The sequence below is a fragment of the Hypanus sabinus genome, chromosome 23, assembly GCF_030144855.1.
Source record: "Hypanus sabinus isolate sHypSab1 chromosome 23, sHypSab1.hap1, whole genome shotgun sequence".
Taxonomy (NCBI): Eukaryota; Metazoa; Chordata; class Chondrichthyes; order Myliobatiformes; family Dasyatidae; genus Hypanus; species Hypanus sabinus.
The window spans coordinates 13,439,012-13,464,447 of record NC_082728.1 but is presented as its reverse complement, the minus strand read 5'-3'; the positions used below and the strand labels follow the sequence as shown (position 1 = coordinate 13,464,447).

Below are 25,436 nucleotides of genomic sequence, written 5' to 3'. Positions count from 1 at the left end.
AAAGTCAATGCCTCAAAAAGGTGGCATCCATCATTAAAGACCCCCACCACCTACAGCACGCCATCTTCTCATTGCTACCATCAAGGAGCCTGAAGATGCTCTCTTTTTGCACTACAGTACTTAATTTTTTAAAAAACAATACATTTATTATAGTATATTCTGTGTATTGCAGAGTACCACTGCCACAAGACAACAAGCTTCATGACTAGATTCAACTAGAGGTGCAAGGAATGGGAACCAGAGTACCAGAACAGAGAGTGGAGAGGTTGTGTAGACAGATGTGTGTAAGACCTCAGACAAAGTCAGGAATCGAAAGTTTGAGCATGGTGCAGCTGATGATCTAGACCACGTGTATTTCAATGCAAAAAGTATTGTACGAAAGAATGATGAGCTCAGGACCTGGATCAGCACGTGGAATTATGTCAACCTGGCCATTAGAGAGACTTGGTTGCAGGAGGCAGGACTGGCAGCTCAATATTCCAGGGTTCCGTTGCTTTAGATGTGATGGAACAGGAGAGATCAAGGGAGAGGGCGGCATTACTAGTTAGGGAAATTGTTACGGCAGTGTTCAGTCAGGACAGACTAGAGAACTTGTGGGCGTTATGGGTGGATCCGAGGAGTAAGAATGGTGTGACCACATTAATGAGGTGATCTTATAGATCACCCAACAAACAGTCTGCAGGATGTAGAGGAACAAATTTGCAGAGAGACATGATCCTGTGTCACTCTTCTGCTGTGAGGCTTGAACACACAATCACCTGTTTGTTTTCAATTGTGCTTTCTCCTGGTGCAGAGGGAAAGGCAATTTGGAGCTTAAACTAAGAAGGTACCTCAAAGACAACAGGGAGGATCTCTCGTAGACAGAACACTACCGCACAGAAACAGGCCCTTTAGCCCATCTAGTGCATGCCAGTGACCCAACGACCTGCACCCAGACCACGGTCCTCCATAACGCTCCCATCTGCACACCTATCCAAATTTCTGTCAAGTGTTGAAATCGAACCCAAATCCACCACTTGCGCTGGCAGCTCGTTCCACACTCTCACCACCCTGAGTGAAGAAGTTCCCCCTCATGTTCCTGTTAAACCTCAGTGGAAAAAGGCCTGCATTTACCCTATCTACACCCTTATTATTTGCTATCTGATTACCATGCAGTACACAAACAACACGGTAGCTCATTCAGTGTAACCTTGGTCTATCATAGAACAGTACAACAACGAAACAGGACCTTTGGTACACAATACTGTGCCAAAATAATTAAACCAGTAATTAATGCCCAAATAAACTAGTCCCTTTTTTCTACACAAAGCACAATTCCTCCATTCTCTGCATATCCATGTACTTATCTAAAAGTTAATCATCTCTATTGAGATTGCCCCTATCAGGACGCCTGACACCCATTACTCTAAAATGAATACCCACCTCGCCGTAGAGTTCAGGCCCTCTACTATCAGACATTTAATCCCGGGAAGAAGCACGGACTGTCTACGCTTCTCAAAATCTTAAACTTTTCAGGTCACCTCCTCTGCCAGATTCGAAGTTTGTCTACAGCACATGTCCTCTCATCCGGGTGGTATCCTTTCTGTGCCCTCTCCAAACTCCAGAGAACAGCCACTGGAACCCTGCAAATTCTGCGCTCCAAATGAAATAAAGAAATGGCATTTCTATCAAACAGCTTCCAATAAAGCCAGTGGGGTTTTAAAGGGAGAAAATACAGAAAATACTTTTTTTTAAAAAATCATCTCTGGACGATGAGAGACTTTCAAAGTTGTGGGAAACGTGGCCGCAGTAACACAACACTGTCTGGGTACCTAACCAGTTTATTCGCCGAAAATAAATACTTGAGAGGAGAAGGTAACACGTTTCAAAGTTCAAAATAAAGCAAATGTATTATTAAGGTTAGTAAACGTCACTACATACTACCTTGAGAATCATTTCGTCAGCGTCCATCATCTACAACGCAAGGAGGGGGCAGGTGGAGTTTAAAGGCAGCATCTCCGACACTGCCAGACTACCAGATCAGTTACAGCCCAGTTTTAAGACGATAAGATATTGGAATAGAGTGAAGCCATTTGGCCCATCGCGTCTACACCATAATTCCATCATGGCTGTTCTATTATCCTTCTCAACCCCATTCTCCTGCCTTTCCCGTAACCTTTGACGTCCTGACCAAACAAGAACCTATCGCCCTCCGCTTTGTTCGGTGTTATCTCTGAAGTAGAATCCAAAGCCTCAGACTCAAGGGGAAACACTGAAAATAAATAAAAACAGACCCCCCCCCCCCGAACCATCCACCAGAGAGAAGCGCTGAAGGCGAGGTTTCTAACTCCCCGGGGGGAATCGGACACCGGCGGACAATGGAAAGGCGTGGGGACGCGGCGAACACAATGGGACGGGAAGAGTTGGGACGATTCGAAATCTTTGCTCGGAGAGGGAGCTCGGGCACGGTTGCAGGAAAGCCCGAGGGAGCATCAACGGGGGGTCAGCAGCAGGTAAAAGTAGGCTGCTTCCACAGCACAAAGCCCCTCGCTTGAAAACTCCCCGCACGGACGCGGACTCGTGCTTCGGAGAGGCCATACACTTCCCAACCTCCCAACTCCGGCGGAACCACGGATACCGTCTGCAAATACATTTTATAAGTTTTGCAGTCCTTCGCCTTTTCAGTCGACGCGCCCAGCAGATGCTGCCTGACCCACTGAGTTACTCTACCGTGTGTTTGCTTTTTGTTACACACGGGTCCCGGGTGCGCAGCCGGCGCCCAAGGCACGTATTCCCCTCCACCGCCCTCACACACAGAGCCCGGCCGGTCCCCTCCACGGGACCCAACCCCTAAAAGCAAAACTTATTAAACAAGGCTTGCTTCGGAACACACACACACACACAAAAGAAGTCAATTTGCTTGCACTTACGATGCAGCGTCTACTGCCAATGCACTCGCTGCTGTGGGGAAGCACGCACGCAGAAACACGGGGCAGGCGAGCTTCGGCGACGGGGCGCATCCACACACTGAGCGGAGCTCCCGAACTCGCCGAGTCTGTGCACTGACATCAGCGTGACGTGACCCTGCCCAGCCTCGGCGGCCCGCTCCCTCTCACACGCCTTGCTCAGGAATCCCCCTTCCCCCTTGAACAGCACTTTGGCGGCAGTTTAAAAGATTCTTCACGGAGTCATAAAGTAGCATATCCCCCGGGGTATCACCTGCTCTGTAACTTGCCCCAGGGTGAGTTAGTTGTCAGGGAAGCTTCAGGCGTTAAATTGACTTATGTCGACCCTGAACGTTCAGTCCAGCTGATCGGAGTTTTCGTTCTTGCTCGACTCAAGCCTTTCCCCGCCAATTAGTGTCTGAGTTTACCTGGACCATCCTGCCACAGAGGGCAGTCCTCGTCTGCTCGGAGCTGAAGATGACGGGGGTTTGATTTCTCTGTGAGGCTACCTCTCCCCGCGATGGCTTCTGCTTTCTGAAATAAATTGTTCACAAAGTACCATCGGTTCAGTCGGCATCCACAGAGTAACAGGATTAACTCTGCACAAGAACTAACAGCTAATCTCATTGGCTCTACTGAAAGAAGGAAATGTAAAACAATTGAAATGCCGTTTGTTCCTTTAACCACAGATGCTGCCTGACGGTTGAGTATTTCCAGAATTTTCTGACTTTACTTTTGACTTCCAGCATCGTAATTGTTTCACAGTTCCTTGTATAAGCATTTCCTGCTGAGATTAGAATCAGGTCAGATTCAATGTCACTGACATATATATGTAGCAGTGGTACATTGCGATACATAATAATAAAAGCTGTAAATTACAATAGGAAATATATATACTGTATTTAAATTAAATAAGTAGTGCAAAAAAGAGGGGGAAATGCTGAGTAAGTGTTCATGGGTTCATTGTCATTCAGAAATCGGATGGCAGAGGGGAAGAAGCTGTTCCTGAATCGCTGAGTGTGAGCCTTCAGGCTCCTGTACCTCATCTCTGATGGTAGCAATATGAAGAGGGCATGTCCTGGGTGATGGGGAGGCTAATGCAAATGACGGAGTTGACTGTTTATCTTTTTTCCAATCCTGTGCTGTGACACCCCCCCCCCCATACCAGAAGGTGATGCAGCCAGTTAAAATGCTCTCCACAGTACATCTGTAGAAACTTGCGAGTGTCTTTGGTGACATACCAAATCTCCTCAAACTCCTCATGAAATATAGCCGCTGTTACAATTTCTTGTAATTGCATCAATATGTTGGATCCAGGATAGATCCCTTAAGATGCTGACACCCAGGAACTTGAAACTGCTCACCCTTTCCACTGCTGATCTCTTGCTGAGGGTTGCTGTGTGTTCCCTCGACTTCCCCTTCCTGAAGTCCACTATCAATTCCTTGGCCTAACGAACATTGAGTGCAAGGGTGTTGTCGCAACACCACTCAACCAGCTGATCTAACTCAGTCCTGTACGCCTCCTTGTCACCACCTGAAATGTTTCAGTAAATTTTTGGATGGTATTTGAGTGTGCCTAGCCGCACAGTCATGGGGGTAGAGACAATAGAGCGGTGGGCTAAGCATGCATCCCTGATTGTTAGCGAGGAGGTGATCCACATTGACTGGGTCTCACAATAAAGAAGGCTATGAATGTATTGAACACTGAGCTGTAACCATAGAGAGCAGCCCGACGTAGGTATTGCTTTATCCAGATAATCCAAAAGGTAGAGAGGAGAACCAATGAGATTGCACCTGCTGTTGACCTATTGTGACGATAGGCAAATTGCAGTGGGTCCAGGTCCTTGTTCAGGCAGGAGTTGTTTCCAGCCATGACCACCCTCTCAAATCACTTCGTCACAATAGATCTGAGTGCACTGGGTGGTAGTTGCTGAGGCATTTCACGCTGTCTTGGGCATTGGTATGATTTTCACCCTTTGGTAGCAGGTGGCAACCTCCGACAGCAGCTGTGAGAGATTGCCGATGTCCTTGAACACTCCCGCCAGTTGGTGGGCACAGGTACACTGTCAGGGCCTGGTGCTTTGCGAGGGTTCGCCCTCCTGAAGGATGTTCTGACGCTGGCCTCCGAGAGAGAGCTCACAATGTCACCAGATGCTGCAGAGTAGTTTTATTTTCCCTTTGAAGGCACTGAGCTCATCTGGAAGTGAAGCATCACTGCTATTCAGGATATTAAGTTTTGCTTTTTTAGGAAGTAATGGCCTGCAAACTCTGCCAGAGCAGATGTGCATCTGATTCTGTCTCTAACCTCAGTCAGAATTGTTTCTCACCCTTAAGCTGGCAGGAAAAGTAGATCTTCATCTCTGACGAAGATGTCTGGTGGTGTCTATATTTTGATGGAAGTGTTCTGATAGCTGTGAGGGGAAGAGACGTAAATGTAACTGGAAATTGAAAGTTTTGTTATGCTGAGCAAAAAGAAAATTTTAAAAAAATTAAAAAAACACTAAGATAAAGAACACAATTATAAAAATAATTTAAAAACACAATAAATATTAATACATAAGATTGGCTTCATCTCTGATGAAAATCTATCCTGGACCCAACACATTGATGCAATCAAAGAGAAGGCACATCGGTGGCTATATTTCATTCAGAGCTTGAGGAGATTTTGTGTGTCACCAAAGGCTCGAGCAAATTTCTACAGACATACCATGGAAAGCATTCTAACCGGTTGCATCGCCATATGGTATGGAGGGACCATTTACAGGATCGGAAAAAAACTGCAGAAGGCTGCAAATTCAGCCTGCTTCATCACGGGTACTAGCCTCCCCACATTCGAGGACATTGCAAAAAGGTGGCATCCATCATTAAGAACATCCACCACCCAGGAGCCTGAAGACGCACACTCAATGTTTCAGGAACAGCTTCTTCCCCTCCACCGTCAGGTTTCTGAACAAACAACGAATCAACCGATATAAATATAGGTATATGGTTCAAGATTGTTTAATGTCATTTCCAGCGCACAAGTGTAAAGGAGAATGAAATAGTTGCTACTCAGGATCCAATGAAATATAATTAAAAAAACACACTAACTTTTTGTGCGAGGAAGAACATTTTACTTTGTTGGATATCTGATAAGGCCCCTGGATTTTTTGGTTGGCATAAATTAATCATGGAATACATTCCTTTGGACTTTTTGACATGTATGGTACACTCAAAAGCAAATAGTTTTCATAAAACATGGCAACCTTTTCTGCAGTATATAGATGTTATACTAATAAGGGCTTTTGTATAGGATGTTGTGGTGATGTCTATATTTTGATGGAAGTGTTGTGATACCTGATATCTGTGAGGGGAAGAAATGTAAACGGAAATTGAAAGTTTTGTTATGCTGAGCAAAAAAAAATCTTTTAAAAGATTTAAAAAATACACAAAGATAAAGTACAGAATTATAAAAATAATTTAAAAACACAATAAATATTAATACATAAGATTGGCTCATATCCACAGATTGATTGTATGTACATAAAGTGATGCTTAAGTGACACATATATTTACTGTATGTATATATGTGCGTGTGTGTGTGTACTGCTCATTTCTTATTGTAATTTATAGATTTTTTAAAGTATTGCTCTGTGCCGCTGCCCCCAAAACAACAAATTTTGTGACATCTGTCAGTGCTAATAAACCTGATTCTCTTTCTGTTACATTTGGAGTAATCTCAGTTAATGGGTTGGAGTTTATAAGGCAGGCCTGTAAATGTTGAATGATGTGAAAAATTCCCAAATGATCTTGCACATGAGCACACACAAGTGGAAATCTGGTAATAATTGTGATAAATGGAGACAGACGATGTAATTGGCATCAAGATGTTTTCAGTAACTGTTTTACTATACAAGGGAATCACTGATCATAGGGTTCGGGCAGGACAGTGGAGTTAAGGCCGGAATCCACCCAGCCAGAGCCCTTGTTGAATGGTGAAGCAGACTGTATGGCTTATCTATGTTCATAATTGTTATGGTCTACTATTGTCTGGCTTTATAGGTTAATTATTTTGAGTCTAATTTTTTAACCCACGTCGAGATAGTTTGGATGCTGTAAAGACCCAGTACAGTAACACTATTGTTCCGCCTGTGACACTGCTGTCTGTAAGGAGTTCGTATCTTCTCCCTGTGACTGTGTGGGCTTCCTCTGGGTTCCCTGATCTCCTGCCATCTTCCAAAGTTGTTCAGGTTAGTATGTTAATTGGGCAGTGGGGGGGGGGGGGTTCATTGGGTCAGAAATGCCATTACCGAACTGTATGTCTAAGTAAAAGTAAATGAAAATAGAGCACAGTATCCTTTGGTCAAAAGTTGGCAGGCCATTAGAACAAGCTACCTTCACTCTGCCAGTATGAAATATCTCGGCAACTGGAATCGGTCACTGAGGTACGGTAAAAAGCTTGTCTTGCACACTGTCCATACAGATCAATTCATTACACAGTGCATTGAGGTAAAGCAATAACGTGCTATAGCTTCATAGAAAGTGCAGTTCAGGTAGACAATAGACAATAAGCTGCAAGATCATAACAATGTCAATAGTGAGGTCATGTGTCCATCTTATTGTACGAGGGAACTATTCAGTAGTCTTATAACAGCGGGATGGAAGCTTTACCTCATAGAGAAAGCTTTTGGCACATTGGCTTTCATAAATCAGTATATTGAGTACAGGAGGTGGGTCATTATGTTGAAGTTGTATAAGACATTGCTGAGGTCTAATCTGCAGCATTGTGTGCAGTTTTGGTCACCTACCTACAGGAAAGATGTTAGCAAGGTTGAAAGAATGCAGAGAAGGGCTTGGAGAATCTGAGCTATAAAGAAAGATTGAATATGTTTGAACTGTATTACTTAGAATGTAGAAGTTTGAGAGGAGATTTGATAGAGGTATACTAAATTATGAGGGGTATAGATAGGGTTGATGCAAGCAGGCTTTTTCTGCTGAGGTTGGATGGGACTACGACCAGAGGTCATGGATTAAGGTTAAAGTTAAAGTCTGTCCCAAGCCTTATAGGCTCATCAGGCCGGTGCTTATGCTGGTTTCCGGTGAAGCGACTGAGACTCCCTCCTCCCCCCACCACTCCCCGGATAGGACGCCAGTCTATTGCGAGGTTAACCCCCAGCATTTTGCCGGTACCCTTTCTCAGCTGGGTGGACTGGAGCAATGTGTGGTGAAGTGCCTTGCTCAAGGACACAACAAGCTGCCCCGGCTGGGGCTCGAACTCACGGCCTTCAGATCGCTAGTCCAACACCCTTAACCACTTGGCCATGCACCACACATGGATTAAGGGTGAAAGGTGAAAAGTTTAAACAGAACATGAGGGGAAACTACTTCATTCAGCGGGTCTAGAGAGTTTGGAATGAGCTGCCAGCACAAGTGGTGTATGCAAGCTCGATTTCAACACAAGGCAATTTAGATAGGTACATGGATAGTAGGGGTATGGTCCTGCTGCAGGTCAATGGAAGTAGGCAGAATTTTAAAGGTTTCAGCATGGACTAGATGGACCGAAGGGTCTGCTTCTATGCTGTACTTCTCTATGACTGTAATTTATGTTCTCAGTGTTATTTATTTACTTGTTCATTAATAGTTTTTACTTGAATTTGCACAGTTTGTCATCTTGTGCACATTGATTGTCGGGCTTTGTTTTTGTGTAGTTTTTCATTGATTCTATTGTGTTTCTCTGTTCTGCTATAAATGCTTGAAAGAAAATTAATCTCAGGGTGTTGACACATAGTTACTTTGATAACAAATTATAACAGTTATTCCCCCTCGGCCATCAGGCCCTTGAACCTGGTCTTAGGGGACAACTTCACTCAACTTCACTTGCCCCTCATTGAAATGTTCCCACAACCTATGAACTCACTTTCAGGGACTCTTCATCTCATAGTCTCAATATTTATTGCTTATTTGTTGACTTCTAATGATTTCTTCCTTTTTGTTTTTGCACAGTTTGTTGTCTTTTGTAAACTGGTTGAAGGCCCAAGTTGGTGCGATCTTTCATTGATTCTATTATGGATTTATTGAGTATGCCTGCAAGACTGAATCTCAGGGTTAATTACAGTGAGATATATGCACTTTAATAATAAATTTACTTTGAAATTTGCTTTACTGATTCACTGGATACTGGGCTCCCAGCAGAATTCACGCCTAGTTCAGCATCAGGTTCATAGGCTTACCAAGGAAAACCCCTAGTATGACTTGCACAGTAGGTACAAAATATCCCAGCAGTTAATCTATGCTGATCTGAGATTGGACTTACAAGTTCAAAGTAAATTTATTATCAAAGTACATATATGTCATGTACACAACCCGGCGATTCATTTTTTTGTGGGCATTCACAGTAAATTTAAAGAAACACAATGGAATCAACGAAAAAGTGCACTCAAAGATGGACAAACAACCAATGTACAGAAGACAACAAATTGTACAAATACAAAAAAAGCAACATAATAAGAAGAATGATAATAATATTACATATGTATTGCCTTGGTTCATATTTTTACGTTGTATGTATTTCATTTTCTGCTGTTCCGAGAGCTGCTTGTTCTCAGCTTATGTTTGTATTTTTGTTGAAGATAAGAGATGAGGAGAATTGTGAGCCATCCAACTAGGATGGTTGGATTAAGGGGAGGTTTCTCTGGTGAGGGACACTAAGGTTGGACTTGGGGCTTTTGCTCGAGAGGAGATGAAGAGAGAACATACAGCATAACAGTAAAAAATATGAACCAGGGCATTACACATACATATATACATAAATAAATATTAAGAATATGAGTTGTAGAATCCTTGAAAGTGAGTCCTTAGATTGCATAATCTGTTCAGTGTTCAGGTGAGTGACTTTAAACACACTGGTTCAGGAACCTGATGGGTGAAAGGAGATAACTGTTCCTGAAGCTGGTGATGTGGGACTTAAGGCTCCAGTACCTTCTTTCTGATGGCTTCAGTGAGAAGAGGGCCTGGCCTGGATGGTGGGGTCCTTGATGATGGATGCTGCTTTCTTGCATCAGCGCTCACTGTAGGTGTGCTCAGTGGTGGGGAGGGCTTTACCTGTGATGGACTGGGCTGTGTCGAGGGACCAGAAGTGGAGAGAGTCGTCATTTTTAAATTTCTTGGTGTTATCATTTCAGAGGATCTGTCCTGCATTCAGCATGTAAGTGCCAGTACAGAGAAAGCACGACAGTGCCTCTACTTTCTTAAAAGTTTGTGAAGTGTTGGCATGTCATCAGGCTGCTAACTCCAAGAAATCAAGGAAGTTTTACTTCACATCTGATGTACAATCAATAACTCTCGGAGACGTGAGGCGAGAGGTAGGCTTTTATTAGCTGGAAGAAAAAGCACTATCAGCAGCAAGAGACCATCACACAACATCCTGGAGACTGAGGGAGGAGCAGTGCCTTCAATCGCCTTTATACAGGGGTCTGTGGGAGGAGCCACAGGAGCAGTCAGTGGGTGGGGCGTGTCCAGACAGGTATATGTAGTTCACCACAACATCTATACATCATTCTTTGCTGATATTGGGTAAAAATGCTGTTTAACTTCATGAGAGTAATATCTTTTATCTTGAGTGAATGATACATCAAAAAATAGAGCTACGGTTTTCAAAAAATAGCAAGGGAGTGCTCCATCTGGGAGCCAGCACAGTGAAGCAACAGCAGATTATTCCCGAGCTACACACGGATTTGCCAGATCTTTTCGATGCCCAGAAAATCACCCTTCGATGGCCAGTAAATATAAAAGATAATGCCAAAGTCATTAATAGTTGAAATAAGTAAATGCTGAGACATCTGCACGTCATGCAGCAAGACTGGTGGTAACAGAGTTAATCAGGTAGTGTCAGAATTAATCGTTCCCTTTAGAGAGGGAATTCGATAGGCAGGAGAGAATAATTTGCAGGGCTGTGGGGAAGGAGCAGGGGAAGAGTGTTGATAGACAGTAGTGCTATCACTGGAGTCAAGCGTGATGTCCTCCTGAGGGATTGTCTCTTGGTGGGTCCGCAGGTGGTTGTAGTCTGATCCAGGATGTACGTATTCAGGTGCAGTGTAGGCGACGGCACGTGGTGACTGTGATTAGTGGGTGGGTTTTTTGGTTGCTCAGGCTCCCCTTTCCCCTCGCAGCTGGCATGGTCAAATGCCATTGTTCTGTGCTGTTACACTGCTGGGATTCCAAGGCAGCATTAACGCTGGCAAGGAAGAATTAACCTTCCTCCAGATTCCCTTTAGCTTTTACATTGTATTAGCAGCTGGTGCTGTCTCATTGATTCAAGAATCACAGAACTGGTGTAGCATAGGACAAGCCTATTCAGCCCATTGGTGCTGTACTGGCCCTTTCACTGTTATTAAAATACTTTAAGATTTATTCCTTGCTATTTTCTGATTCGGCAGCAAGAGATATCCATAAAGGTTATAAGAAATTACTGTTATTAGAGTTATTTACTTATTTGTTTATTGAGCTGCAACATGGAGTAGGCCTTTCTGTCCCTTTGAGCTGTGCTGCCCACCTATCTCTTGATTTTACCCCAGCCTAATTGTACCCCATGGCACAATTTACAATGACCAATTAACCTACTAACTGGTACGTTTTTGGACTGTGGGAAGACACAGAGCCCCCGATTGAAACCCACGCGGTCACAGGGAGAACGTACAAACTCCTTACAGGCAGTGACGGGAATTGAACCAGTGTTGCTGGTACTGTGAAGTGTTGTGCTAACCACTATACTACCATTATGCCTATAAATTATGATGTAAAGAAGAAAATACCAAACAAATGAAAACAATACACTGCCGGGAGGAAACCACAGATGCCCAACAAACTTTTCCATTCTCTCCCTCTCTCTCTCTCTCTCTCTCTCTCTCTCTCTCTCTCTCTCTCCCCCCCCCACTGTCTCTCTGTCTGTTTCTCTCTCTCTCACCCCCTCACTGTCTCTATCTGTCTGTTTCTCTCTCTCTCACCCCCTCACTGTCTCTGTCTCTCTCTCTCTCCCTCCCTCTCACTGTTTCTGTCTGTCTGTCTGTCTGTCTCTCTCTCTCTGTTTCCCTCTCTCTCTCTCTGTCTGTCTCTCTCTTTCTCATCATGACCCAGCCTAAGTTAAGATTCCCACTTACACAAAGAAATTGCCCCTTCGTATACCCCCCCCCCCCACAAGATCCTGTGCTCCAATACTTCCCCAAACAAACATGCTTTTCACCATTATCTTTTGTCAAGGGTGTAGACCACTGTTCGGGTGCTCATTTAAGCTTTAAAAACATATCTATGGACCGGTTCCCTTGTGCTTTGTTAGAACATTCCTACATACCAGACTAAAACCATTGTAACTTCTATTTTCATACACTGAAGAGGAATCAGATTTAACTCTCTCCTGTACCTCCTTCTCTCTGTATTTTCACTACAATCACTGAAACAGGTTGTCTGGCTATTTAATAGATATGGGTGCAAATTAATTGCAAAATTTCTAGGAATACAACAGGAATTATACATCAGATATCAAATGCTTTGGAAAGTCTTGATCAATGTTTATGATAGGCAAGTCTTGTGTTTCTTTCTGGGAAGATATTCCAGCGTAGTTAAAGATAATTACTAAGGAAAGGAAGTACCACTCTAGAGATTATAATTAACATTTGTTTTGTTGTTTGTCTGGTACGAAAAAAATCTATTTTTTCCCCACCCACAATTAGTTCATAAAACTGCAGAACAAGCTAACATTTAAAGCAGCCTAGAGAGAAAAGAACTAAATTAAAGATTAGAAAAGAAAAATTATTACACAGCAGAAAATGAACAAAATACATTAAATCCCAAAAGAAAATCCCTAGTTGACTGGAAAAGAATGGTGTAATTAATCTTAATTCTTTATAAATTTTTAAGAAGTTTTTTTAACAAGGGAAAGCTTGCTTTACTATACACTTCCCCCTTGTAACCAGATAATTTGATGCAATGGCACTCGTTATTTTGATTTCAGAACTTGTTCCCTTGGAGCCAATTAACTCCCACCCCAAGGAGAGATGAAGCTGTGACCTTTACCTATCATAAAAACAAATAGAAGTTTGAATTTGCAATGCCCATAGAATACAAAAGCTGTCTTAAAATGAGAGCAGGGGTGGAGAGGGGAGTGCATAGTTGCAACACCTCAGTAGATCTTGGTCCAGTTTTTCAGTTCAGAGACAATGAAACAACTCGTCCTACTCTCATAAGACGTCACCACAGTAGTTTAGCAGTCAGCGTGATGATATTGCAACCCAGGGCGTTCTGGAGTTCAAAGTTCAATTCCAGCGCCATATGTAAGGGGTCTGCATGTTCTCCCCCTGAGCACAGTTCAAAGACCTATCTAGCAGGGTAATTGATCATTGTAAGTTGCCCAGTGACTAGGATGGTGTTAAAGTAGGTGGGTTGTAGAGCACTGTGGCCCGTTGGAGCAGAAGGGCCTGTTCCACATCGTATTTCTGAATAAACAAACAAACATGATTGAGAAATCGTTCATTAGTTGAACTTCTGAGAGTGCACCATACATGGGGGAATTCCTCCGTAGTGCTGTGAACCTTTATTCACTATTATCCCCAAAAGCCTTATACTTCGGTTAAACCATGCCTAAGCATACTTTAAAGATCACCCACATCATACGGCACGGCACATAATGAACAAAGTATACTTTAATGGTAAACTTATCAAGCAGCAGAATAAAACTCGGACCTTATCAAGGATTGAGGACCAACTTTATTCACCAAATACATTCAAATGTATTCAGAATGTGTTGTGTTGGCACAACAGGCAACAAACAAATTACAACTTTTAACAATTATGCAGAATAAAACATTCGATAAAAAACGTTAGAAGCACAGATATGAAATAAAATGTGCACAAATACATAAATACCAGAATGTATTTGCAGTGTAAACAGTATTATAAAAAGTAGCTTAAAGTGTTTACAGTGCAGTGATGGGAGTAACAAATAGAGGGGGCTGGGGTGGGGGGGGGTTAAGTAGAATGGTCGATCAGATCAACTGCCTGAAGGAGGAAACTCTTGAAGTATTGTGAAGTTTTTGCTTTAATAGGTCTAAAGCGCTCTCCAGGAAGAAGCTTTTGGAAAAGGCATTTTCCTGGGTTGTCTTCTTCTGTTGCCGATTAGAGCGCTGGCATTTAGAATTAGAATTAGAATTTATTTAAATCTTACATCCATCCCACAATGTTAGGGAGTAAAAATCTTTGCGTTATGACTCCATGGCAACGGTCGGCAGCATTAGTTTAGGGAAGACTGTCTCTGAGGTGCAAAGCCTCTTGTTTGTTGTGTGATCTGTTCCCCGTTACGAGTCAGTACCACAAAATAACAGTCAGTACACCATATGCAATTAAAAGATTTAGCTTTATAATTCTTAATTTGACTGAAGGGTTCGTAAAGAAAAGGGCCCATTTTAATGAAACAGCCTACAGTGCACATGCTGGAGCTCACCGTTTCCCTTCTGTTGGTCCTCCATCGATTTCCCCGGGCTTCATCGACTCCCGGACCCACTCCGAATCCACTCCGTCCTGCTGGCTACGACCTCTCCTTTCAGGCATCTCCTCTCTTCATTTCTCACTGAACAGGTCACCCCATTCTCAGGCACACAACAGGAAAAAAACCCTCCCTTCAATGGACGGCACACATTCCAAAGCTCCCGTTATCTCTAGGCATGACCCAAACACTGCTGGTACAGAAAAACCATTACATTAGCAGTGAAACCTTTTCCAGGGTGTTACAGATGTGAATTTAAAAGTCTAATGGCTTGTAGAAAGAAGCTGTCCCGTAGCCTGTTGGTCCTGGCTTTAATGCTGCGGTACTATTTGCCAGACAGAAGCAGCTGAAACAGTTTATGATTGGGGTGACTGGTGTCCCCGATGATCATCCAGGCCTTCTTTCTGCACCTGCTGCTATAAATGTCCTCAATGGAGGGAAGTTTGCATCCACAGATGCGCTGGGCTGTCCGTACCACTCTCTGCAGTGCCCAGCGATCGAGGTTGGCGCAGTTCCCGTACCAGGCGGTGATACTGCCAGTCAAGGTGCTCTCAATGGTGCCCCCGTAGAAGGTCTTGAGGATCTGGGAGCTCATGCTGAACTTCTTCAGTCGCCCAAAGTGGAAGAGACGCTGTCTCTTTTTTTGTCATAAAGTCAGTGTGTAAAGTCCGGGTGAGATCATCAGTGATGTGCAATCCAAGGAACTTGAAACTGCACACCCTTTCAGCTGCAGAGCCATTGATGTTGATCGGGCCGAGCCTGTCTCCTGTAATCCACAGTGAAGGCCCTCCATCTCTGGTAGTGTTCATCTTGTCAGTAGCTTCCCCTCGGTGTACTGCCAGTCATGCAAGTCCCGGTGGAGACTCAGGAAAACCGTCACACACAGATGTAGAAGGATTCTTCATTGCTGCTTCTGTAACAGTTTTTAAATCCATTTAGGGTTGTTAGATCTGAGCTGGTGTTCCTCCCCAGTTCTTTGTCCCAGACACATCTTCTGAAGGTTCTTAGTATTTTGTTCACACTTACAGTTTAAAATATGATGGATTTAGCAATAATAAAAATAATTAATAAAAGTTTATTTCAGTCTCTGTTTTACTGAGATCAAATATTTATTTAGTTCTCTTCAAACTGTGTGAAATTTTAGTTAAAATTTGCAATCTGGTTTGATTCCAGCGTGAACTCAGAAACGGATTATCCTCTGAACCAGTTTGATCGACTCACTACAGTTGGATGCCAGGGATCCCTCTGCACCAATATCCAACAACAGCAAGCATCAGAAAAGGGAAACACAAGACATCCTGCAGATGCTGGAGATCCCGAGAAACAAAGTGCTGGAGGAACTCAGCAGGTCAGGCAGCATCTGTGGAGAGGAATAAACAGTTGGCATTTTGAGCCAAGACCCTTCATCTGAACTGGCGGGGGGGGGGGGGGGAAAGAATCAGATCATGAAGGCAAGGGGAAGGGAAGGAATACAAGCTGGCAGGTGATAGGTAAAGCCAGGTGAGGGGGAAGGTGGGTGGGCTGAAGTGAGAAGCTTGGAGGTGATAGGTGGATGAGGTAATGGGCTAAACAAGAGTAAATCTGACTGGAGAGTGCAGCAGACCGTAGAACAAAGGGGGGGGGGGGAGGAACATCAGAAGAAGGTGAGGGGCAGGTGAGGAGAAGAGAAGAGGTGGGAGGGGAGCCAGAATGGGGAATGAAAAAAGAGAAGGGGGGGAGGAAAAATTGTTGGAAGTTGGGGAAGTCGATGTTTATGCCATCAGGTTGGAGGCTAACCAGGCAGAAAAGGAGAAGTTCTGGTCACGCAAAGGATCACCAAATCTTTATGCAGAGCTTCCTTCAAGGTGAGCCAGAAAGACTACTGCTTGCAAATTCATTATTATCATTAATACATTTACATGACATTTTATTTCAGTATTATTAACATCTTAGAGAGCAGCTATAATTTATACCAGCGGGTTTCTTTCACCAAACTGAATTGCATTTTATGTTTGCATTGTGGAGAGTAAAAAAATATATAATCACTGTTTCATTAACATGACAATTTACAAAGCCTGGTATTTTACAGATGAATGAATGAGGGGAAAGGTTATATTTACATTGTGGATGTCAGCTTGTTTTTATTGAGTTCGTTTGAGATTAGAGGTGCAGACTGGAATAAGGAGTTGAAAGGAACATTAAAATCTAAGTCAAAAAGTCAAAGTAAAATTTATTATCACCACATACAGCCCTGAGGTTCTTCTCCCTGCGGGCATACTCAGCAAATCTGTAGAATAGTAACTGTAACAGGATCAGTGACAGATCAAGTAGAGCATAGAAGACAACAAACTGTGCAAACACAAATATAAATAAATAGCAATAAATAACGAGAGCATGAAGTAACAAAATAAAGAGTCCTTAAAGTAGGATAATTTGCTGTGGGAACATCTCAATGGATAAGTGTGGTTATCCCCTTTTGTTCAAGAGCCTGATGGTTGAGGGGTGGTAACTGTTCTTGAACCTGGTGGTGTGAGTCCTGAGGTACTTGTGCAGCAGCGAGAACCGAGCGCAGCCTGGACGGTGAGGATCTTTGATGATGGATGCTGCTTTCCTGTGACAGGGTTTGAAATTGGACGCAGCCAGTAAACAGGTGAAGCCAAAGCCATTTTTCTTGATTGCACCATCACCTCTCATCACTAGTGTCGCACCTGTAATCCTCATGTTTCAATAATTGATTAGCACATGTTCAGACAGCCGAATATTTCCGTTGCAGCTTTGCTTTGGCAAGAGTATGTTATGGGGCTTTGCTTAGGAGAATGCAATTTCTTGCATTGTTAGAGATTTTTCCATCCAGTGCTTCTGAGCATGGTGAATTGGTAAATTAAACTTGGTAAATTAAACCTGCAGAACCATCCTCTCTATCTCCAGAGATTTTTTTGGGAGTGATGTGAATCTTTTGATGACAATTCACATTGGAAAATGGTTTGATCAAACAACTACTCAAATATTAAGACTTTTCTCGTGGTACATTAAAGCAAAGTTCTCTCCAGGCACAGTATGAACAAAGGCAAGCAAGAGTCCCAGCCAATTTACCTGTTAGTTTATATCTACTCTCAGTGACCACTTTATTAGGTCTTTCATGTGTCCACTAAAGTGGTCACTGAATGCATGTTCACGATCTTCTGCTGCTGTAGCCCATCCACTTCAAGATTCGACAAGTTATGCATTCAGAGTAGCTCTTCTGCACACCACTGTTACAACGCATGGCTACTTGAGTTACTGTCAGCTTCATGTCAGTTTCGACGAGTCTGGCCATTCTTATAGAACATAGAAAACCTACAGCACAATACAGGCCCTTCGGCCCACAAAGTTGTGCTGCACATGCCCCTACCTTAGAAATTACTAGGCATACCTATAGCCCTCTATTTTACTAAGCTCCATGTAACTATCCAAAAGTCTCTTAAAAGACCCTATCGTATCCGCCTTCACCACCGTTGTCAGCAGCCCATTCCACACACTCACCACTCTCTGAGTAAAAAACTTACTCCTGATATCTCCCCTATACCTACTCCCCAGCACCTTAAACCTGTGTCCTCCTGTGTCTTCTCTGACCTCTTACATTAACAAGCTGTTTTCACCCACAGAACTGCCACTCACTGGATGTATTTTTATGTTTTGCACTGTTCTCTGTAAATTCTAACGCTGGGGTTCCAGGACAGGGGTCCACTGACCCCTTAATTACTGATTTTGGTCCGTAGCATAAAACAATTTTGGGAACCCCTGCCCTAGGGACTGTTGTGTATCAAAATCCGGGGAGATCTGCAGTATTTGAGATACTCAAGCCACGCCATCTGGCACCAACAATTATTCACTGTTCAAAATCACTTGGATCACATTTCTTCCCCATTCTGATGTTTGGTCTGAACAACAACTGAACCTCTTGACCACGTCTGTGTGCTTTTATGCATCGAGTTGCTGCTACCTGATTGACTGGTTTACAGGTGCACCTGATGAAGTGGCCACTGAGGGTATCATTTTCTGTCTTGCGTCACCTTGCCAGGTATACGCTGCCTGTCATCTTTCTCATATTACAATGATGACTGCACTTGGAAAACAATTTTATTGCCTCTATACCACTCCGGGATGTCTTATAGAAGGACGCCCCAGAGGATTTTCCCATCCCTCTATCACAGCAACAAAGAAAACAACCAGAGCAACACTCGCAAAATGCTGGAAGAACTCAGCAGGTCAGGCAGCATCTGTGGAGAGGAATAAACAGTTAACATAAGAACAGACCATGCATCCATCCCCTCCCAGGTGTTCACTTCATCCCCTCTGTCTCCCCCACCCACCTTCCCTCTCACTTCATCTCACCTATCACCTGCCAACTTGTACTTCCTCCTCCCCCCACATTTTTATTCTGGCTTCTCCCCCCTTCCATGCCAGTCCTGATGAAGTGACTCACTCTTCAGCAGTTTATCTCAGTCCCATCAGGGAAGAGGCTTCATAGCATCCAGATTCTAAAAAAAAGACTTTCCCCAAGCAGTGAGGCTGATTAACACCTCCACCCACCAATCCTTCCCTCCACACCCCCCCCCCCCCACCACCACTACTTTATCAGTTCCAGTCAGTCACATCATGTACAGACACTCCTGTAACTAGACTAGTTGAGTGGTGTCGCAGCAACAACCTGGCATTCAACGTCAGTAAGATGAAAGAGCTGATTGTGGACTTCAGCAAGGGTAAGACAAAGGAACACACCCAATCCTCATAGAGAGATCAGAAGTGGAGAGAGTGAGCAGTTTCAAGTTCCTGGGAGTCAAGATCGCTGAGGGTCTAACCTGGTCCAAACATATCGATGCAGTTATAAAGAAGGTAAGGCAGCGACTATACTTCATTAGGAGTTTGAAGAGATTTGGCATGTCAACAAATACACTCAAAAACTTCTATAGTTGTACCATGGAGAGCATTCTGACAGGCTGCATCACTGTCTGGTATGGAGGGGCTACTGCACAGGGCTGAAAGAAGCTGCAGAGGGTTGTAAATCTAGTCAGCTCCATCATGGGTACTAGCCTACAAAGTACCCAGGACATCTTCAAGGAGCGGTGTCTCAGAAAGGCAGTGTCCATTATTAAGGATCTCCAGCACCCAGGGCATGTCCTTTTCTCATTGTTACCATCAGGCAGGAGGTACAGAAGCCTGAAGGTGCACACTCAGCGATTCAGGAACAGCTTCTTCTCCTCTGCCATCCGATTCCTAAATGGACAGTGAACCCATGAACACCACCTCACTTTTCAAATATATATTATTTCTGTTATATAATATATTATTTCTGTTTTTTGCACGATACATATAATGTTATTTATTGTTTATTGTTAATTTTTTTCTTCTGCTGTATTATGTATTCCATGTATGCTGCTAAGTTAACAAATTTCACAACATATGCTGGTGATAAAGGACCTGATTCTGACTCTGATTCATCTTAAATACCTGTACATACAATCAGCTTTTTAATTATTATTGTATTCTTTATCTTATTGTGTTTTTTGTGCTTCATCAAACCCAGAGTAATGATTATTTCATTCTCCTTTACACTTCTGTACTGGAAATTACTTTAAGAAATCTCGAACTTGAAACATCAACTGTTTATCCATTTCCATCGATGCTGCCTGACCTGCTGAGTTCCTCCAGCATTTTCTATGTGTTGCTCTGGACTTCCGGAATCTGCAGAACTTCTTGTGCTCATAAGACCACAGGGGATTGTTGACTGAATCAATTTGTTTTAGTGCATTCAAACAGAATTGTTCTGATGTATTGCTGCCCAGTTAGTGGTGGAAATGGAATAAAATGAATCAATCAAATTCAATGTGTGAATAATTGAAAGTAGTGAAATCACAACAAGAGAAAATCTGCAGATGCTGGAAATTCGAGCAGCACACACAAAATGCTGGAGGAACTCAGCAGACCAGGCAGCATCCATGAAAAAAAAGTACGGTCGATGTTTCAGGCCCAGACCCTTTTTTTAAAACTTTTTTTATTGAGTTTTCAAATGATTACAGAAAGAAAAAAATATATACCCTTCCCCCTTCCCCTTAGCCCCTCCCCCTAACATCCCTATAGAAAAAAAGAAAAAGAGGAAAAAAGAAAGAAAGAGTGCCTGGATATCGGAAGATCCCCACATGCTCCACGGAGTTCGTAATAACTTTAGTATATATATTTATTTATTTCCTCAAATAACCAATTATTTTATCTTCGGAGCACCTATGTATTTAATCCTGTCTTTTGTAAATAAGGGCGCCAAATTTTCAAAAATATTTAGGCCCAGACCCTTTGGCAGGATTTAAAAGTAGTGGGTGAACGGAGGTAAGAATTAAATGGGGCTGCACAGTAGTATAGTGGTTAGCACATCGCTTTGCAGTACAGGCGACCCAAGTTCAATTCCCACCGTGGACCGTAAGGAGTTCATACGTTCTCCTTGTGACCGCGTGGGTTTCCTCCGGGTGCTCTGGTTTCTTCCGGCAGTCCAAGGACCTACTGGTTGGTAGGTTAATTGGTAAATTGCCCGTGATTAGGCTGGGGGTTAAATCAGAGGATTGCTGGGTGGCGTGCCTGGAAGGATCTATTCTGCGCTGTATCTCATTAAATAAATAAACCACAATAGAATCTGACTAAAGAATTTATACTCACCAATTAACCTGCATATGATAGCAACAGGTGTGGGAGGAAAACTTATCAGGGAGAACATGCAAAGTCCACACAGGACCAACTGCTGGAACTGAGAGGGAGAAGCTCTCCTCATGTGATTCCAGATCCTACTGTCTGCACTATAATTGCTTATAATTACCTGTGTGTCTAGTGCTTGTGAACACACACACTCTCTCTCTCTCTCTCTCTCTCTCTCTCTCACACACTCAAACCCCATTAGCTACATATACACCGACAGACAAAGAGTATTAGATGTACATCCGTGTGGAACATCTCAGTACGTCAGATAACCTGCTTTAGAACTGGCAATGTACCGGCCAGTGGTGTAGTGCCATCAGCACCAGACTTTGAGGCGAGGGTTCGAATCCGGCCAGCTCCCTGCACGCTCTCCATCCGTGCCGGGCTGAGCATCGACCCAGCCACTCAGCCCCGTAAAAACCGGACGAGTGCCAAAGAAACGGCAAGGTGCCGCCCAATGTGCGACAAGGCGCGGAGAGGAATTACACAGAACCGGTAATTGAGGACAAACATCTCCCTTTCTCTGCCACGACTTTGACAAGCACCTGGGAAACTTTCACAGTTCAGCACTTGCTTTCTCTAACTCAGGAGGTGATTCAGCCCATCAGATCTAGCCCTCAGGGAATTCTCATCACTCCCCTAGACAGGGGAGGACAAGAGAAAGGGTATGAGTGGAGTCAGAATGGGGAATGGAAAAGGAGGAGGGAGGAGAAATTTCTAGAAGTTAGAGAAATTGCTGTTCATGCCATTAGATTGGAGGCTGCCCAGACAGAATATGAGATGTTGCTCCTCCAACCTGAGGGTGGCCTCATTGTGACAGTAGAGGAGGCCAAGGACCAACATGTTGGAATGGGAATGGGAATGGGGATTGGAATTAAAATGGTTGGCCACTGGCAAATCCTCCCTGTTGTGGACAGAGCAAAGGTCCCCCAATCTATGTCAGGACCCAGCAATGTTGAGGAGGCTACGCCGGATACAGTAGGTGGCCCTGACAGGGGTGAGAATGGAGGCTGGCAGGTGTAGTGTTGTCTCACATGAAAGGAGAGTTTGGGGCTCGGAATGGCGGTGAGCGAGGAGCGGAATGGACAGCTGTAGTGCGTGTTCTGCTTGCAGGGTTTAGCGCCGGCAGCAGGGAGGATTTTCCAGAGGCTCACCAGTTTAATTTCGCTCCCCATTCCCACTCCGACATGTCAGTCCACTGTCATGGTGAGGTCACACTCAGGCTAAAGGAGCAGCACCTCATATTTCATCTGGGTAGCCTCCAACCTGATGGCATAAACATCGATTTCTTTGTTTCCATACATTTTGCCCAAAACTTTGACTCTTTATTCCCTCCATAGCTTCTGTCTAAACTACTGAGTTTCTCCAGCATTTTGTGCCTGTTCCTCTGCATTTCCAGTATCTGCAGAATCTATTCTGTGTTTAGAACTGAAATAATGTCTACTGCTTCTCCTTTCCTTCCCGCTCAACCTCCCTCCCCAACCCCAGGTGATAACACCCCCTGGACAATGTCCTCAGACAGCTTCTCCCTCACAATGAATCCCAGAGTTAAAAGCCGGGGTTGAACCTGTGGCTGGTGGGTGCTCTGGTGCAGGGCAGCTCTGCCCTCTGGTGGCAATGAGTTCCACACGCGTGGTGGCTGTTCGAGCCCCGGCTGGCTCCTGTTACCTGGGTCAGTGTCAGCTACAGATACCCACTTGCCATCACAGTCAGCTGACCTCCCTTCTCACAGGACCCACAGTTACCTTCGCGAAAGAAGGGTGGCACGAAGAATGGGCTTACTGTATGTCAGGCCGTAACTTAATTTTATTGACACAGCACGAAGTAGGAAGTAAATTTATTATCTAAGTACATATAGGAAATGTCACCCCTGACCTTCATTTTCTTGCAGGCATTCGCAGTAAATGCAAGAAACACAATAGAATCAATGAAAAGCCACCCCCAACAGGATGGTCAAACAACCAGTGTGCTGAAGATAACAAACTGTGCAAATACAAAAAGAAAAAATGAAATAATAAACAAACAATCAAATAAATAAATAGGTAAGCATTAAATATTGAGAATGTGAGATGGGTGCTTGAAAGTGAGTCCATAGATCGTAGGAACTGCTCAGTGATGAGACAAGTGAAGTTGAGTGAAGTTATCCCCTCTGGTTCAAGAGCAACAAAAGTCAATAAATTGCAGAAAATCTGAAGTAAAACCAAAAAAATTGCTGGAAATAATTCAGCAGGTCAGTCAGCATCTGTGAAAAGAGAAACAAGCTAATAATTCAGAACTGAGATTGAGAAGACAAGTTAGTTTTCATTCCCAAAGAAAGTTGGGATGGGATGGTTAGAACAAAGGAAATACCTCTTTATAGGTGGAATCCATATGAATAAATATGGCAATTAAGTAGGCATTGGGGTCAGACTGTGCCTTCTTGTCTGTGTAATACACACAAAATGCTGAAGGAACCCAGTAGGTCAGGCAGCAAAAGAATAACCACTTGATGTTTCTTGTGTTGCTAGTTCAAAGGGCTTGTGGGGCCACATCCTGGACTTGGTCTTCCTTACACCAGCACATGGAGATGTCCGTGGAGGAACGCTGCCAGTCGGCAGGAGTACGTGCTGAGGGACCCACTGAAGCTCGATGCAGCCACTGCAAGGATTCAGTGGGGAAGGACCACAGTATAGAGTCCTACAAGAGGGAGGGGCTGGGTGGATGAGGAAGCCCCTCAATTACTGTAGTAACATACCACCTCAAGGGTCTACATGACAGGCAACAATGCTATTGGTTTTTAAGAAATGTATTGAATACTACTTATTGACTAAATGTAAGGAAAACAAGGTGTTGCACAGTTAATTCTTGTCAATAATTTTGAAATTCATGAATTTATGAAAGTTTGTTTTGATATATTAAAAAAATGATGTCTCACAGTGATTGCTTGCACTGTTTCTAACAGCGTTGTTCCCCTGCACAGTTTTCGGGAATTATTACTGAAAGTTTGCCATTTAAGTGTGTGCTTTAAGTGCAGAAGTTTTGTTCCTACCAGAATCATTACACTGATGACGTTGGACAGGGATATTCACATCCATATATAATACCAACATATGCAAAGATGCTAAAATAAGGGAAGGCAATCTGCTGACCGGTACCTGGAAAGCTGAAGCATTTGCTGCCACCTAGTGGCCACATCTGGAAATGAACAGAGTCAGCATCAGAATCAGAGCTAAGGCTGGAGAACTCAGCAGGTCAGGCAGCATCCATGAAGGGGAATAAATGGTTGAAGTTTCAGGCTGAGACCCGTATGCTACTTTGGATTTTTGGCAAGTGCAGAATGTTCTGTATTTAAAATCAGAATCAGGTTTATTATCACTGACAAATGTGAAATTTCGAACAAGAGAAAACCTGCAGAAATCCGAGCAACACACACAAAATGCTGGAGGAGCTCAGCAGGTCAGGCAGCACCTATGGGAAAGAGTACAGTCAACATTTCAGGCCGAGACCCTTCACCAGGAGATCTTCCAGAGGTGGTTAAGGACCCCCACCATCCAGGACGAGCCTTCTTCTCAGTACTACCATTACGGGAGAGGTACAGGAACCCAAAGACCTACATTCAATGTTTCAGAAACATCTTCTTGTGTCTTGATCATCAGGTTTGTGAATGGTCCAGAAACCTATGAACACTACCTTGTTATTCCCTTTTATTGCATTTTTTTAAATTTTGTAATTTATTGCAATTTCATGTCTTTGCATTGTACTATTGCTGCAAGACAACACATTTCACATCATATAAACTTGATCCTCATTTTTGAGTAAATCGTTAGGTATCTGGCGTATTGTATTCAATTCTGGTTTCCAACTTCCCACGTACCCCACCATCATTATAGGAAGAAAGTTTAGAAGAAGTTCAATGGAATTTTACCAGGTTACTACTGTGTGAGAGGACCGCTGTTGTAAGGAGAAGATGGACAATCTCGGGTTGTTTTCTCTGGAGCTGTAGAGGTTGAGGGGATACCTGATGGAAGTTTATGATTATTGAGTAGGCATCCAGTTTCTTTACCCTAGGGTCAAAATATCTAAGGTTAGAGGGCATGCATTTAAGGTGAGGGTTGAAATTCAAAGGAAATATGAGAGGCAAGTGTTTGACACAGAGTGATGGGTGCCTGAGGGACGTGATGGAGACAGGTATGATGGAGCTGTTTAAGAGGCTCATGAATATACCGAGAATGGAAGAATAGGGATCATCTGCAGGCAGCATTCAGCATGTCTACAAGGAGCCCTGCCACTAGAAAAGCAGCATCCATCATCAAGAATCC

At 43.5% G+C, this 25,436-nt stretch overlaps 1 protein-coding gene and 1 long non-coding RNA gene across 11 annotated transcripts in view; one reads left to right on the top strand and one right to left on the bottom strand.

Annotated features, from left to right (window-relative positions):
- The window catches only part of gprc5c (G protein-coupled receptor, class C, group 5, member C), a 31,415-nt gene extending 27,926 nt beyond the window's left edge, over window positions 1-3,489 (bottom strand). For 2 of the 6 annotated variants that reach the window (XM_059948408.1, XM_059948404.1), the window contains exon 1: window positions 2,910-3,168. The gene's annotated coding sequence lies outside the window, so the exon portion shown is untranslated. Of the gene's footprint in view, window positions 1-1,422; window positions 1,809-2,909; window positions 3,169-3,198; window positions 3,331-3,352 lie in introns of those variants that run through there. The other 4 variants (XM_059948407.1, XM_059948409.1, XM_059948405.1 and 1 more) reach the window with 4 other exon arrangements.
- LOC132379980 (uncharacterized) lies at window positions 1,932-24,048 on the top strand. 5 transcript variants are annotated; one of them, XR_009507591.1, is made up of 5 exons: window positions 1,932-2,492; window positions 15,610-15,784; window positions 16,903-17,065; window positions 23,030-23,180; window positions 23,646-24,003. It is a non-coding gene; the product is annotated as an uncharacterized LOC132379980 (long non-coding RNA). The 5 variants fall into 5 exon arrangements; XR_009507590.1 differs by lacking the exon at window positions 1,932-2,492 and adding exons at window positions 3,494-3,626; window positions 7,009-7,153 and having other exon boundaries at window positions 16,903-23,180; window positions 23,646-24,047; XR_009507589.1 differs by lacking the exon at window positions 1,932-2,492 and adding exons at window positions 3,533-3,626; window positions 6,966-7,153 and having other exon boundaries at window positions 16,903-23,180; window positions 23,646-24,048.
- Window positions 24,049-25,436: the final 1,388 nt, after the last annotated feature.